This window comes from Phyllobates terribilis, unplaced genomic scaffold, assembly GCF_046119375.1.
Source record: "Phyllobates terribilis strain yellow unplaced genomic scaffold, ASM4611937v1 Scaffold_10__3_contigs__length_209671492, whole genome shotgun sequence".
NCBI classification, from domain to species: Eukaryota; Metazoa; Chordata; class Amphibia; order Anura; family Dendrobatidae; genus Phyllobates; species Phyllobates terribilis.
Window position 1 is genome coordinate 208,936,605 of NW_027362770.1, and position 13,716 is coordinate 208,950,320.

The 13,716-nt window shown below is 58.1% G+C and overlaps 1 non-coding gene across 1 annotated transcript; it reads right to left on the reverse strand.

Annotated features, from left to right (window-relative positions):
• Window positions 1-154, reverse strand: LOC141164920 (5.8S ribosomal RNA). The gene has a single exon (XR_012250967.1). It is a non-coding gene; the product is annotated as a 5.8S ribosomal RNA (ribosomal RNA).
• Between the last annotated feature and the right edge of the window lie 13,562 nt (window positions 155-13,716).

The following is a 13,716-nucleotide window of genomic DNA, read 5'->3' on the forward strand; positions in this document are numbered from 1 at the left end:
CGACCCTCAGACAGGCATAGCCCCGGGAGAAACCCGGGGCCGCAAGGTGCGTTCGAAGTGTCGATGATCAATGTGTCCTGCAATTCACACTAATTCTCGCAGCTAGCTGCGTTCTTCATCGACGCGCGAGCCAAGTGATCCACCGTTAAGAGTCACGCTTCTGGGTCCGGGCGCTCTGGGGCGCCCAGTTTTTCAGTACGTTGGCCGGCAACAGAGGGGGTGCATAGGGGATTTTTCTTGGCCCTGTTGCCCCGGGTGCTTGGCCTCCGCCGTCCCTCCCTCCGGCGGGGAGGGGAACAACGGAGGGCTCGAGACTTCTCGACCTACCCCCCGGTCCCGCAACCCCGGGGAGAGGGGTATAGGGGCGCACGGGCGAACGGTACCCGGGACGGCCTTTCATGTGGGTTTTTTCCTGGGCGGGGGGAACACGGCAGGATCCCCCCGAGAGGCCAGGCGTCCGTCGGGACGACGGAGCAAGAGGGGCTCCCCACACCCTCCCGTCGTCGTCGTCCGCACGGCGATAACCCTCGCTGGACCGTCGCCACCCCTCCGCGTGCGGGTAGCTCAGGCAGAGCGGAAGTATCCCAGCCGCACACCCCCTTCGGGCAGGGGGAGGCAGTCAGGGAAATCGGCTTCCAGCTCCGCGTCTCCTCGGTTCGGTCATCGCTGCCTTAATGATCCTTCTGCAGGTTCACCTACAGAAACCTTGTTACGACTTTTACTTCCTCTAGATAGTCAAGTTCGATCGTCTTCTCGGCTCTCCGCCAGGGTCTTGGCGGACCCCGGCAGGGCCAATCCAAGGACCTCACTAAACCATCCAATCGGTAGTAGCGACGGGCGGTGTGTACAAAGGGCAGGGACTTAATCAACTCGAGCTTATGACCCGCACTTACTGGGAATTCCTCGTTCACGGGGAAGAATTGCAATCCCCGATCCCCATCACGAGCGGGGTTCAGCAGGTTACCCGCACCTGTCGGCCTGTAGACACACGCTGGTCCGTTCAGTGTAGCGCGCGTGCAGCCCCGGACATCTAAGGGCATCACAGACCTGTTATTGCTCGATCTCGCGTGGCTGAGCGCCACTTGTCCCTCTAAGAAGCTGGACGCGGACCACGGGGGGTCGCGTAGCTAGTTAGCATGCCGAAGTCTCGTTCGTTATCGGAATTAACCAGACAAATCGCTCCACCAACTAAGAACACCCATGCACCACCACCCACAGAATCGAGAAAGAGCTTTCAATCTGTCAATCCTTTCCGTGTCCGGGCCGGGTGAGGTTTCCCGTGTTGAGTCAAATTAAGCCGCAGGCTCCACTCCTGGTGGTGCCCTTCCGTCAATTCCTTTAAGTTTCAGCTTTGCAACCATACTCCCCCCGGAACCCAAAGACTTTGGTTTCCCAGACGCTGCTCGGCAGGTCATGGGAATGACGCCGCCGGATCGCCAGTTGGCATCATTTATGGTCGGAACTACGACGGTATCTGATCGTCTTCGAACCTCCGACTTTCGTTCTTGATTAATGAAAACATTCTTGGCAAATGCTTTCGCTTTGGTTCGTCTTGTGCCGGTCCAAGAATTTCACCTCTAGCGGCGCAATACGGATGCCCCCGGCCGTCCCTCTTAATCATGGCCCCAGTTCCGACAACCAACAAAATAGAACCGGAGTCCTATTCCATTATTCCTAGCTGGAGTATTCAGGCGTGGCTGCCTGCTTTGAACACTCTAATTTTTTCAAAGTAAACGCTTCGGGCCCCCGGGACACTCAGTCAAGAGCATCGGGGAGGCGCCCCAAGGCAAAGGGGCTGGGACTGGCGGTAGCACGCCTTGCGGCAGACCGCCAGCTCGATCCCAAGATCCAACTACGAGCTTTTTAACTGCGGCAGCTTTAGTGTACACTACTGGAGCTGGAACTCTATTTTATTATAAATGTAAAAACACAAACTAGTACAAGTAACGAAAACAATTTCCAGCAATATAACCGATACATAAACAATGTATATACAAGGGACCCCACCTGCCTGACAACCACCATACAACCACAGCCTATCCAAACATACCTCAAACTTCCTCCAGACTTACACCTGATTCTGCCGTAACAAAAACCAGAGATGCAGAAGCAAAATACATATAACAAAATATAAACCACATAAACCATATGAAATAACACACAACATTTAAATCATGAGTAACACATACACTACCCCAACTCTCACTATACCCCCAACCCGAACCGGCCTCCAAGTTCCGAAAAAGTCCTTCCGGACTTAGGGCGAACCCCGACAGTTTTGGGCCTGGGCCAGTCCAAGTTCATGCTTAACCCCCCTCAAAACCCCCACCCCACCTAACTAACCCCCAAAGTAAAAGAACAATAAGACAAAAATAATAATAACAACAACAAGAACAATAACAAAATTACCATCCGCACCGGTTCGGTGCTTGTAAACCCTTTTCATGATACCATTCTCAAAACAAAAAGCTACGGTGAGAAGTTAGCCCACCACCAGGAGGCTTGGAGCAATCCAGAACTAAGGCACCTGGAAGGAGAAGCCCCTCCAGAGATGGGAGGCCCCCGATGCACCCAGCCTTTCATACTCCAAGGAGCGCACCTTCACCAGGTCACCAAGGATGTTGCTACATACCTCACCCACTGGGAGGATTTTACTGCCCGTCGACACTAAACACCGTGCATTCCATGTGAAAAACCTAACCACTAGGCTAACTAGAAAAAGAGTGCACTGGTCCCGTCCACCAAGGTCTCTGAACGCTCCATAGGCTCACTCAGCGTAGGAGAGGCCCGCCAGCCTAGGCCAGTCAATGGAAGCGCCCACCCTGTTGCATACCTCTGCATTAAAGGGACACTGAAGCAGGAAGAGCTCCATGCTCTCAAGCGTGTCAGCACAACTCTCACGAGGATAATTCCTATCCTCGGAGTTCCTGTACTTCAAGTTGTCCCTCACATACAGCTTACCCTGAGAGCAGCGCCAAGTCAAGTCCCAATACTTCGCGGGGATCCGTTTTGAATTTAAAAGACGCAACCCGACCTCCAGATCCCGACTTGGGCAGTCCCTGAGGGCCAGTGGCTTTTGAAAATGGGTCGATAAGATCCTCTCCTCGAGAAGTTTCCTCGTGAGAGTCCTCACCTCCCACACTCCCAAACCCCACCGGTGTATTACTTTCAAAACCGGGGTAACATAAGCCGGGAGATGCCCGTGCGGTGTGCGAAGATCCTTCACACGCCCTCCTGTCTCCCAATCCTGGAAGAAGGACTTCAACCATCCCCTACAGGAGAATACCCACAGAGGAGCCCTCTCTTTCCAGAGGTTTGATATATTTAGCTTAAGAAAGGTGCAAACCAAGAACACCACGGGGTTGACCATATTCAACCCCCCTAGTCTCCTCGTACGGTAAGTAACCTCCCGCTTGACTAGGTTCAGCCTGTTTCCCCATAACAGTTGGAAGGCTCTGGCAAAATACAAACGCTGCCTAGATACATTAACAATGGGAGCAGGAAACCTTTGCACAAGCTCACCCTTTCCCTCAGGGTCAAAGACCAACCCTTCCACTGGTGTCCACTCTCTGGGCGGCAGTTTTAAGTCTACCTTCCCAGTTTTTGGTTGGGTAATCACCCTGGCCAAATTCAACGCCTAGGATCTTGGCATACTCTTGGGGCTCTGGGAGGGTGTCCGGGAGATCAAACCTGGGATCTCCTCCCCCCAGCCAAAGACTCCCACACTTGCTCCGATTGACAATGGAACCAGAGGCCCTGGAGTAGCCCTCCACCTCAGACATCACTGCCCGCACCTCCTCTTCCGAGGAGACAAAAACAGAGACATCATCAGCATAGGCCACTACCTTCAGGGCGGCCTCCCGATCGGCCGCCTGGTCCATCCTCACCCCCGCTACTGGTCCACGATCCACCCTCCTTATGAAGGGATCAATCGCGAACACATACAGCAGGGGACTGAGAGGACATCCCTGACGAACGCCAGAGCCCACCGCAAAGGCCTGTCCAATCCAACCATTCACAAGTGGGAAACTCTCCGCCCCTCTGTACAATGTCTTCAGCCAGTCCACGAACCTCCCTGGCAGACCATACCTCAGAAGAGCGGACCACAGGTACTCGTGATCAACCCGGTGAAAGGCTTTGGCCTGATCCAAGGACAGCAGATACCCCCCCCTTCAAGAGGCCAGCCCTACCCTGCTCCACAGCCTCCCGGACACCGAGAACAGCACTAAAAGTGCTACGGCCAGGAACACAGCAGTGCTGGGAGTCCGAAAGGAGCCGTGGCGCAAACTTCACTAACCTGTTAAAGAGTACTTTAGCCAAAACCTTCCTGTCCACATTGAGAAGCGCTATGGGCCTCCAGTTCTCAATGTGCGACGGATCCTTTCCCTTAGAAAGAAGGATCAAAGCTGACCTCCTCATTGATCTCGGAAGAGTGCCCGAGGAGAAACACTCATTAAAAACCTGAGTCAATAAGGGGACCAAAAGGTCATTAAAGGTCCTGTAGAACTCCGACGTTAAGCCGTCCGGACCTGGTGATTTTTTGAGCTGGAGCCCGTCAATTGCCAGTCTAACTTCCTCTTCTTTCATCTCATCCACCAAGACATCGAGCGAGGGGTCTACCCCTGATTCAGGAATGGCCTCAGCCAGGAAAGCCGACGTCTCATCTCGATCCAGCTCCTTCCTCCCCAAGAGATGTAAGTAAAAGGATCTGACGACCTCCAAGATCCCTGACCTGGACCTGGTCAGGGATCCTGCACTGTCCCTCAGACCCGCCACTATCTTACTACTTACTGACATCTTGCAGTTTCTGTAAGGGTCGGGTGAGCGATACTTCCCGAAGTCCCTCTCAAAAACCAAAGATGTGTGCCTATCATACTGACATCTATTGAGTAAGGCTTTCACCCTGGTGATGTCCTCACGGCCACCCCCAGTCGAGACAAGTTCCTCGAGTTTCCTCCTCAGGCCCCGATACAGGAGATCCCTGTTCAGGCTTCTGAGGTTAGAAAGCTGGCGGAAGAATCTCGCCACCCGATGTTTGAAGATCTCCCACCACTCTGACTTAGTGTTACCAAGGCCCAGTAGCGGTACCTGACTTTGAAAGAAATCCTCAAAGGACCGTCTTACAGCTGCTTCCTTCAGGAGTGAAGAATTCAGCTTCCAAAAACCTCTTCCCATCCGAGGAGTCTCTGTAACATTCAGAGAAAACATAATCAGGCAGTGGTCGGAGAATTCAACCTCTACCACCGATAAAGGTGAAGAGACTGCCTCCTCCTTCAAATAAAACCTGTCTATTCTAGACCTAGTCTGACTACCTCTGAAATAAGTGTAACCCGCGTGGCCCGTGGTGTTCCGGATGTGGACATCCACTAGGCGAGCCTCACTAACTATGCTATTCAAGGCGACGCTGTCGTAGGCCAACCAGTCTCTGGAACCTCCTCTGTCTTGGGGCCTCGAGACATTGTTGAAGTCCCCTCCAAAGACCACCTGTCGGCTACAAAACAAAAAGGGTTTAATACTCATAAAGAGACACTTGCGGTCCCACTTAGTCTGGGGACCATAGATGTTTATGAGCTGAAGCTCTTGTCCCCTTATGAACACATCCAAGATCAAGCACCTCCCCATTTCCAACTCAATAACCCGTCGGCATACTACATCTGCGGTCTTGAAAATGACCGCCACCTCGCTATACGGCTCAGCCGCAAGAGACCAATAGGAAGGCCCGTGTACCCACTCCCTCTTAGCTTTTTTAAGGGACGTGAGATCGGCCAACCTGGTCTCCTGCAAAAACAAAATGTCGGCATCAAGCTGGCCGAGAAAATGAGAGGCCGTGAACCTAGCCGCATCAGACTTTATGCTGGCAACATTAATGGTCGCCAGCGTCAACGGGGTGAGTGCCACCATCATGAGTGATCAGGTTGGACAGCGACCTTCTTCCCACCCCCCTTACCCTTTACATGTGCTCCATTTTCCTCCTCAGAGGACAATATAGCACGTTTCAGGCACACCGACACATCCATACCTGCTGTTCCAGACACAACTTTAACGGGCACAACTGTTTCAGGCGCACCCTTGCCTTTGTCAGGAGGCCCTGGGTCGACCCCCACCACCAGAGGCCCGATTTCCCCGACCCCCGATGTTGAGGGCCTGGTGCCCCCTTTAGCCCCTACATCCTTGTCCGCAACCCCAGCACCAGACCCCCCTCTTCCCCCCCATCTGAAGACAAGGGAGACTCGCTTAGGGCCTGGTACTGGTTGGAGAGCTCCACCGGAGGAAGGAAGGAAGAGCCTTCCTTTGGCATCTGGCCCCGGGTGGCCTTCTCCTTCAAGTTACCCTTCTTCCTCACCCTTTTCTTCTCCCTCTTCTTTTGCTGTTGCCACTCTTCATTCCCCCCCTCATCCACACCTTCACTGGATGAGGATAAGGGAGAGGTGGCCCCATCCTCCCTGACCATCCTCCTGACCTCTTCGTTTATCTCACTGTCCGGGACCTCAGCTGCATGCTCCCCCGAACTAGGGACCAGAGGCAGGGACATAATCCCCTGGTCCCTCTCCACCACTCTCCTCGGACGCTGTTCTTTCCCTCCCGCCTCAGGGGGAGTTCTGCTCCTCACCGGTCCCTTACTTCCTACGCCGCCGCTAGTCCCTTCACCGGCTGGTCTGGTCCTCGCCTCCTCCCTACCAGCACCTCCCGAATTCAGGCCAACATTGGCATAGGAGCGCGGACAGCGACTAAACGGGTGTCCCAAGACACCACACAGATTACACCGAATGTCCCTACAGGTTGCGGCCAGATGACCCACCCCTCCACACATCGCGCACTTCTCCACCTTGCACCCCGCGCTGAAGTGAGAGGGGCTGCCGCACCTGTGGCACAACTTCGGCTGCCCCTGGTAAAAGATCAGGATTCGGTCCCTTCCCAAGAATGTTGAAGTGGGAATGTGGGTAAAGGTCCAGGCCCCTGACCAGATGCCATGCTTGTCCAGATTCTTTTTGGGAATCTGGACCACCTCCCCATACCTGCTCATGATGTCCATCTCAGAAAGTGACTCGTTACTGGTGAGCACGGTCACTTTCTTCACTGAGTTTTGGCGAGAGATAGCCTGGACTATAAACCCTCGCCATTCAGGGCAAATCCGAGCCAGCTCATACTGAGACCAGAAGAGCTCTAGGCCCTCTGATCTCACAAAGCTGACGTCGAAAAAGGTGGCACCATAGGGATAAATCAGGGCATAGATGTCATCAGCCCTGAAGCCCATCCCCAGGAAAAGCTCCACCACCTTGTCCCTAGAGGGGCACGTTTCATTGCCTTCCCACCGGAGACGGACCACATTCCTACGGACGCCACCCTGCCCTGCTGTCGGCAGAGACCACGTAACGTTCTCTGCCCCTAACTCTCGGAAGGCGGACAGACCATGTCGGTCTATTCAGAACGATAAATCTACCTCCCTACCTCCACTGTAATGGACAACTCTCCCCAGTAGACGCCATTGCAATAACCCTGCCCAGCGTCCCCTGACAAGGCACCTCCACTACCCGCGGCAGCGGCCGCCGCAAAGGTGCGGACATGTGAACCGCCCTCTATCGAGTCCGCCAACGAACCGGGATTCCTTGGCCTCACACTTGGCCCCTCATTCACACTCACACTCTGCCTCACAGCCTCACCTACCACCCCTGGACCACTACCATCACCACCAGCCGTACCACTCACCACTTCCATACCTGCATCCTCACCTACATCCTCACCTCCTTCATGTACCCCATTCATCCCCACCTCATGCACCCCATCCATGCCAGCCAGAACAGGTGGGGTACTAACCGCTTTACCCAAGGTCCTGGCATCACTGGGGGGGGTTTCAGGACACTCACCACATCCGCAGCATTGTCCTTACTCCCCTTCTCCCCCTCTGCCACCTTGGACCCTCCAATATTCATGCGCTGGGTATCACAGGGGCCGGGATTTTGGGCGCCGGGTTTTACCAACCTCACAGGTGCAGACACCCCGGCCGGTTTACCCCCAGCAGCCTTGTCCCCAGCATGCGGCCCCTCAACCCTCTGGCCAGATATGGAAGCAGAGGCTCTCTCCTCCCCCACCATCCTCCGGACATCAGCCAAGATCTCTGAAAAAGCTGCTTCGGCTCCACCGCCACAACCCCCACCTCCCTCTGCCCGAGACCCAGAGGCCATGGGAGACAGAGATGGGAACTCCACCACACTGAATATGTCTGGCACCACCGCCAGCGATGACCCTTTGCCATCCCTACTGTCCTCCGTAGGGATCGCCACACCATCACCACTCGCCTTACATTTGCCTTTACTCTCCCCACCGGACCTGCGCCGAGGACCAACTTCATGATCTGGGCGCCCTTGACCGGCGGGGGTTACACAGGAGACAGCAGCAGCAGCATCAGTATCATCATTAAACACGTAACGCATAGTCACCATCTCCTGTGCCTTCTTCTTGCGCCCCTTCTTCTCCTTTCCGGGTCCCGGATCTTCATCCCCGAAACAAAAATGCTGGAGGTTCACCGGGGACTCCAGCAACCGGATGGCCGCCATGATCCCCCCGGAGCCCGAAGACGCCTCCATGTCCTCCTCCTCTGATGTGCTGGAGGCAGGCAGCGCCACCTACTCAGGACGCAGACCGGAAGATTTAGGAGGCTCCCCAGTAACACTGGCAGGCTGCTCGACCGGGATTACTGCCACCTCCTGGGACACTGTTCCTGGATCCGCCTCTGTCTTCCCTGCTGTTTTTCCTGCTGCCTCCCTCCCAGCCGCAGGTTTCTTCTGGGCAACTCCTCCAGGTGCTGCGGTGGGCAGGACGAGGGGCGGGGCACCGGCGCAAGGCTTGCTGAGCCTTGTGGTACTATAAGCATTGCTAGCTGCTTTTTCTTTCATGTCCCTCCTGCCTCCCTCCTTCCCTCCGCCCACAGACTGTACAGAGGCAGTGCCGAGCGCTGCGGTGGGCGGGACTAGAGGCGGACCAGCAGATCGGGAACTGCTGGGCTCTGTAGTTCCACTCGCGGCTCTCATGGTGGCCGCGCCGAGCGACGAGGTGGGCGGGGCTTGGGGCTGGTTGGCAGACTGGGGGCCGCTGGGATCGGTAGTTCCACGTGTGCCTGTCATGGTGACCGTGCCGAGCGCCGAGGTGGGTGGGGCTTGGAGCTGGTTGGCAGACTTGGGGCCGCTGGGCTCGGTAGTTCCACGTGTGCCTCTCATGGTGGCCGTGCAGAGATCTGAGGTGGGCGGGGCTAGGGGCCGGCCGGCAGACCGGGTGCCGCTGGGCTCTGCAGTTCCACATGTGTCTCTCATGCTGGCCACGCCGAGCGCCGAGGTGGGCGGGGCTAGGGGCGGTCCAGCAGATCGGGTGCCGCTGGGCTCTGCAGTTCCACGTGTGCCTCTCATGGTGGCCATGCCGAGCGCTCAGTTGGGCAGGGCTAGGGGCGGGCCGGCAGACCGGGTGCCGCTGGGCTCCGCAGTTCCACGTGTGTCTCTCATGGTGGCCACTCCGAGCGCCGAGGTGGGCGGGGCTAGGGGCGGGTCGGCAGACCGGGTGCCGCTGGGCTCCGCAGTTCCACGTGTGTCTCTCATGGTGGCCACGCCGAGCGCCGATGTGGGCGGGGCAAGGGGCGGAGCCCCGGACCGCGATCCCCCAGCCTTTGTGCCCGCACCCACACTATCCTCTGCTCTCACTAACAGTGCGCCTCTTACTCCACCCCCCACCTTCTCCTCCTCCATGGCTGGGGTAACCCCTGGGGCAGCACCCAGCGCTATGGTGGGCGGGACAGGGGGTGGGACAGGGGGCGGGGCTCCTTGACCCTCTGGATTTGCGTGGCGATCGCCGGGCGCTTCCTCTGGGCTGCTGCATTATATAGCGCCTTGGCCTGCCGCAACTCCAGCAGGAGTTTCGCCAGTGCCACCTTCCCCTTTTCGTGGCACCAGAACATCTCCACCACCCGCTGGGAGAAAGCCTCCGCCGACTCGTCCGGGCCCCTCTCGGCCCATGGGGCACTCCCCTTGCTTCCCTTGGGCTTGCCAGTCACCTTGTTAGCCGATGCCGGCATGCTCACCGTAGCCGCTTCACGCTGGGACAGCCTCCCAGACCTGCTCACAGAGTCCTCCGATGGATCCATATCCAGTCCTCCGACCCCACCCGGCCCAGACCGGGAGGGCCGGAGCCCGGGGATGCCCCCCGACACCCCTGCCTCGGTCCTGGGAAAACGAAGAGGCAAGGGTCGGGCTTAGAAAAAAGTCCTAGTTGGAGCTTCCCAGGAGCTCCTCCACACAGCTCTCACTCAGCTAGGAACACAGGCCACACCTCCTCCACTTCCTGCTACCGTGGCTGATGGCATGAGACTTGCCCTCCAATAGATCCTCATTAAAGGATTTAAAGTGTACTCATTCAAATTACAGAGCCTCGAAAGAGTCCTGTATTGTTATTTTTCGACACTACCTCACCGGGTCGGGAGTGGGTAATTTGCGCGCCTGCTGCCTTCCTTGGATGTGGTAGCCGTTTCTCAGGCACCCTCTCCGGAATCGAACCCTGATTCTCCGTTACCCGTGGTCACCATGGTAGGCACAGAAAGTACCATCAAAAGTTGATAGGGCAGACACCCGAATGGATCGTCGCCGTCACGGGGACGTGCGATGGGCCCGAGGTTATCCAGAGTCGCAACGCTTACGGTGAGAGCGCAGCAGGGGGGAGGCCACGGAGGACCGTCCCGACGCCGCGCCCGGGACCCCGGATTGGTTTTCGTCTGATAAATGCACGCATCCCTGGCGGCCAGCGCTCATTTGCACGTATTAGCTCTAGAATTACCACAGTTGTCCGAGTCAACGGTTTGGAGCGATCAAAGGAACCATAACTGATTTAATGAGCCATTCGCAGTTTCACTGTACCGTCCGTGTGTACTTACACGTGCATGGCTTAATCTTTGAGACAAGCATATGCTACTGGCAGGATCAACCAGGTAGCCCCCCAACACGACTGGACCGCATCGAGGTTCGGGAGAGGAGAGGCCTGCGGGAAGAGAGGGCGGCGGAAGAGCCCCGTGGCGGCAGGGCGCCCGGACGGAATGGGTATAGGTAGGGCATGCAGCATCCAGGAGAGGATGTGGGATGGTGTGGGGCTTCCCTGGGGGGGCCGGGGAACGGAGCCCTCGCAGCACCGGGGACATGTGCGGGAGGAGCAGCTCGCTGTGCAGTGCGTGGTCCCGAAGCGGCAGGTGTCTGGAAAACACCCCTTGCACGGGGAGGGCGAGGTGACTGGCCTCCGGAGGATGCCACGGCCGCCCCCGTCTCACCAACCGCACCCAAGACGACACACAGGGTCGCTCGGGGAGATGGCGTGTGGGGGTGGGCCTATGCGGCGCCACCGTCTGGCTTAGACCTGCCTCCGCCGCGGGGGGTCCTCGACCCACCGGCGGGCAGGCACGAGGATTGGGAGAGGGGGGCTGGCCCTCGGGGTCCTCCGCGGCTCCGGCACTAACCCGGCGACGCGGAGGTTGTCGGCCTGGCCGTGTCGGCTTCGCCCTCCAGCGTAGTCCCTCTTCCCGCTCGTGCCAGTAACCTCAAAGGGATGCCCGAGCGGCTTTTCTTGCCAGGGCTGCTCCGCGCCCCGGGGGGCGGGAGCGCAAGGGAATCCCAGGTCGGCCTTTCACCGTACTCCCTACCTCTTGGCCCTCGCTCCTTCTCCCGTTCTCCATATAACCCCTCGGCTCTGGGGTTTCCACTCTCCCTCTCTCGCTCTCTCTCTCCTTCTCCCTGCCGAGCCGCCTGGGAGGACGAGGGTCGAGGGGGAAAGGCGACGGTCGGGCTGGGGCACACCGCACGGTGAGAACCCCCTTCGCCTGCCTCCACACCTCTGTCGTCCTCCCCACTGACGTAGGGGCTCGGGAAAAGACTGGAAATCGCGAAGCTCGGCAGTGGCGCGGAGACGCCACCCACCGCCGCCGCTATCGCCACCGCCGGGTACACATCTTGAAGAAAAGGGCCGCCCTCGGATAAGATCGTTGTGCATCCCCGCACAGGGAGCGATTCGGACGACGGGCCCCCACGCCTGGGTGGGTGGGCGCCCCGCCGTTAGCCCGTGTGGGTCGTCGGACCGCTGCCTTCGCTGGGGTCGGGTCAAACTCCCCACGGCTCGGCCACCTCCGCGGATGGGAGGCCGGCGTGCGCGCCCAAAGATAGGTGTCGAAAGCCCAGGGGTAGAGGAGGAAGGGGACCGCTCACCTTAAGCCGGCGCGGGCTCCAAAGCCCGGGCCGAGCGAGCGGCGCCACCTCCCCACCCGGGAGTGCTGCGCCAGATTGATCGGAGGAAGAGCAAGGGTGCGTGGAGGGACTTGCCCAAGTACGGAGGCTGCAAACCCCTGTCGTCGGGAGATACGTGCCCACGAGTCCTGGAAGCACGACTCGGGTACAGGCGCCCTTGCATGGTGAGAACCCCCTTCGCCTGCCTCCACACCTCTGTCATCCTCCCCACTGACATAGGGATCCGGGAAAAGACTGGAAAGCGCGAAGCTCGGCAGTGGCGCGGAGACGCCACCCACCACCGCCGCTGTCGCCACCGCCGCGGAGGCCGCCCTTTCTGACACGAGGGGCGGCGCGGGCCTCCGCTGGCCGTGTACGCATCTGGAAGAAAAGGGCCGCCCTCGGAGATAGTTGTGCTTCCCCGCACAGGGAGCGATTCGGACAACGGGCCCCCACGCCTTGGTGGGTGGGCACCATGCCGTTCGCAAGTGCGGGTCGTCGGACTGCTGCCTTCGCTTGGGTCAGGTAAAACTCCCCACGGCTCGGCCACCTCCACGGACGGGAGGCGAGGCCAGCGTGCGCGCCCAAAGATAGGTGTCGAAAGCCCGGGGGTAGAGGAGGAAGGGGACCGCTCACCTTAAGCCGGCGCGGGCTCCAAAGCCCGGGCCGAGCGAGCGGCGCCACCTCCCCACCCGGGAGTGCTGCGCCATATCGATCGGAGGAAGAGCAGGGGTGCGTGGAGGGACTTGCCCAAGTACGGAGGCTGCAAACCCCTGTCGTCGGGAGATACGTGCCCACGAGTCCTGGAAGCGCGACTTGGGTACAGGCGCCCTTGCAGAGGGGGTACTGGATGTGGAACAGCACTGGGGTCAAAGCCACAAAATCATCCGCCCTCATGGAGCCTCTCCTCAGCCTAAAAATCCAAATTTTAGCCTTGAGGCGCCCCCATGTGGAGAACCAGGGCCAACGGGGGGGGGTTCTGGCCAGGCTCACTTCAACCCAGGAACACCTCTCTGACTTGGAATAGGCGACCAGCAAAAGTCCCCCCACGCAGCTGCGGAAGCCTGGGTTCAGCCAAGGTGCAGACCTCCAGCCGAACAGGGACTCATAGCCAAAACGCGTAGCCGGGCCTACGGAGGTGAAAACCAGCTTAAATGAGTCGAAATGTGTCGGGGCTGAGAGGTACCTCTCTCTCATATATTCTGCCGGTGGTGTGCAAAACTGGGTCTTTGCATGGAGTGTCACCCTATACCCACTTTAGGGACGCATGCCAAAAAGTACCCGATCGCCTGGAACTGTCAGGCGGATTCGGCTCCCTGGAATTTCCTCATTCTGGTTCTTTTTCACTTTTTGTCTCTTTTTCGACATCTAGTGGGCAGGCTGCATTACTGCAACCGGGGACACCTCAAAACACTTGGAACTGGTGAGCGGATTCAATTTACCAACGTTTGGCAGGTCCTGGAAGTCAAAA